Source organism: Cavia porcellus, unplaced genomic scaffold (assembly GCF_034190915.1).
Source record: "Cavia porcellus strain 051 isolate PalLab524CR breed Dunkin Hartley unplaced genomic scaffold, mCavPor4.1 scaffold_1, whole genome shotgun sequence".
NCBI lineage: Eukaryota > Metazoa > Chordata > Mammalia > Rodentia > Caviidae > Cavia > Cavia porcellus.
In genome coordinates, this window is record NW_026947484.1 from 184,612,026 (window position 1) to 184,614,773 (window position 2,748).

The 2,748-nt window shown below is 40.5% G+C and overlaps 1 pseudogene; it reads right to left on the reverse strand.

The window, feature by feature from the left end:
• Nucleotides 1–523: 523 nt before the first annotated feature.
• LOC134477307 (lysine-rich nucleolar protein 1-like) lies at nucleotides 524–2,265 on the reverse strand (annotated as a pseudogene).
• Nucleotides 2,266–2,748: the final 483 nt, after the last annotated feature.

Consider the following 2,748-nt stretch of genomic DNA (forward strand, 5'->3'; position numbering starts at 1 on the left):
CTTCGCTACCTCTAGCGAGACCCCTCTTTGTATTAGTCTCTCAGCTCAGCTATTTACAGCTGTCAGAGTGTGGACTGTTGGGCCTGAGATGCTGAATGTTGACCAAGGCCGGGTTTGCCTGGATCTTGTCTCTACAATTCAGGACCAGACCACGGCTCATAAACAAATCAAATCTCTCAGGTACTGCAGTTCATTATTTCCTTGTAGTCCTCGCTAAAGCTGAAATCAGTCCTCATCATTTAATATGTTGAAATCATTTAGGACTATTCATGTCTTGGCATTGTATCAGTTCTGCTTCACGTGCAAAACAGAGTTGGAAGAGAAATATTGATATTTAAAACTACGCAAAAATTTAAAAGCTATAGATGTTCTTATAATTTTAAGAGAAGTAGAATAATCCATGAAAAATTATGTGTCTTTCTGTTTGATATCTATATGTCTCTATCATCCAGTAATACTTTCTTGTCATAAAAACTCAGCTAAAGAAGTAATGATTTATGTATAGCATTTAATTCAACACAATCTAGACTCCTTTGAGGGTGGCGGAGAGGCCGACTCCAGCCCGCTGGTTGTACTTCCAGCTCATGGCTGGTCGTAGTCCTGCTGCACCTTCTGCTGCAAGGTGTGGGCTGCCACCTTGCTGAGGGCCATGTTGGGCCTTGTAGTCATACAGAATACCTAACAAATATGTCAATCTTAATTATTTCTGATAAATGAAAATATGGCATCCATGAATACTGCATACTATAATTTCTTTGGGAAATACTGTGCTAATTATACTAGTATGAAATAATAGACAATTATTTGCTTAATATTTTAAACATTTTTCCTTTCCTTGTTAAAAATATGAAATCATTTTAGTTAACAAATCTATAAATTCATTATAAATGTCCTTTATTTTATATTCTATGTCAATTTTAAATTTTGTCATAATTTAATTTTTATGAGCAGAAAATTTAATATTACTTATGACTCAACAAAATTTTTTTTTTTTGATTAGCGCTGGGCAATTTTATTATTTGAACCTCAGCTGCCTCATTAATAGCACCCATCTTCATAATGATGACTAAATACATTAATGCGTAAATAGTGTGTACTTGGGCAATGATATACTCTCAGCAAATGTCAGTTACCAGCTGCCATTATTCATGTGCCCATGCCGCCAACAGGGATGGGATATTTAACAGAGAAAGTGGGTCTTAGTCCCTAGGACACACTAGCTGCCCATTTTGTCCTTGGTCTCCGCAGGCATCCCATATTGAACAGCTGCTAGGTGACTTTCAGCTGTGAAACTGAACCATATGAGCTGGTTGGATGAAAGACATTAGCGTTTCATTGTCCAGCCTGACAGTCCTGGATGCATCTTTTTGGTGCAGAAGACTCCTTTGGGGCTGGCAGAGAAGCCGAGTTTAGCACCCTGATTGTACTTCCATTCATGGCTGGTCTTAGTCCTGCTGCAACTTCTGCTGCATTGTGTGGGCTGCTGCCTTGCTGAGGGCAATGTTGGGTCTTGTACATCTGCTCCAGGGGAGCAGATGAACGAACGGGACAGATTCTTAAGGCCACCCATACATTTGAGAAATTTCAGTTTCTGTTCCTTGTTTTCAAAACCTGCAGTATGGCCAGACTGCGGTTCTTACCCAGTTCCTGAGTTCAGATGCTTCTGTCTAGCTTGATTCCAGAACAATCTCCTCTTGCAAGGACTTTCTCCTCACCTGGTCTATGTGTGCCTTGTCCACGTTGCTTTCTTTTCCATCACCACCTCCAGGTCTGTGTCTGGCTCCTCCTTCCAAAGGTCTGCTGCTACCACGCTGTTTCTTCTTCATTTTCTTCCTTTTCTGAACCCGCTCAGCAACTGGTTGTTCTACCTTTTCCTTAGATTTATTTTCTTCTTCACTGGTACTGTGAGGTGTTCTCCTATCCGGGTGTACTCTAGAACCTTGACTCTGGTGGGCTACTTCTTTTCTTTCCTAGGGCTGGTCTTCATGGACCTAGAGAGCTGGGGATGGCTTAGTAGGGAGTCTTTCTCCTGATAGTCTTCTTCTTCTTCCTCCTCCTCCTCCTCCTCCTCCTCCTCCTCCTCCTCCTCTTCCTCCTCCTCCTCCTCCTCCTCCTCCGAATGTGGCCCTCACAACAGAAGACATGCAAAATAAATTCCCATCATTTGTAATTAAATATTGGCTCTGGTTATTTTACTACCTTTTTCTTTTTGTTTTTCTCTGGGAGCACAAGGCCCAGGTCTTCTTTCTGGGCCTTGGTGATCATTTCTGCAGGAAGAGCAACCCGGCCTCCACATGAGAGCCTGCCCTGCCGTGAACTAATTCTACTTCTCTAAAATACTCTTTTGAAGAATGTAATATCTAACTCATAGCTCCTGCCTTTTATTTCTAGTAATTATCCCAGAGACGGACATTGAACCCAGAAAGGCCTACTCAGAATGTATCTTTCACCTTATGTATGGTTGGTTACTCCTATGTATTCCTCGGGATCAAGCCAGGCTGTGAGAGTTCTTTCAGAAGAATTTTATCTGAGAATCTAAAAAAGAGTCAGATTTTTTCCAATGGAAAGAATTTACAAATGTAAAGTTGAAGTATACATAGTGTATAAAGTATAAATAGGTTAAATATTAAAGCTGACTGCAGAAGTAGCAATGCCTATAATACTAAGAAATACAGTAATGGGAGATATTAAATATTTAACCATGCTTGTGTATGCTTGGTCTTGTACTGTAAATGTATCGCGCATATT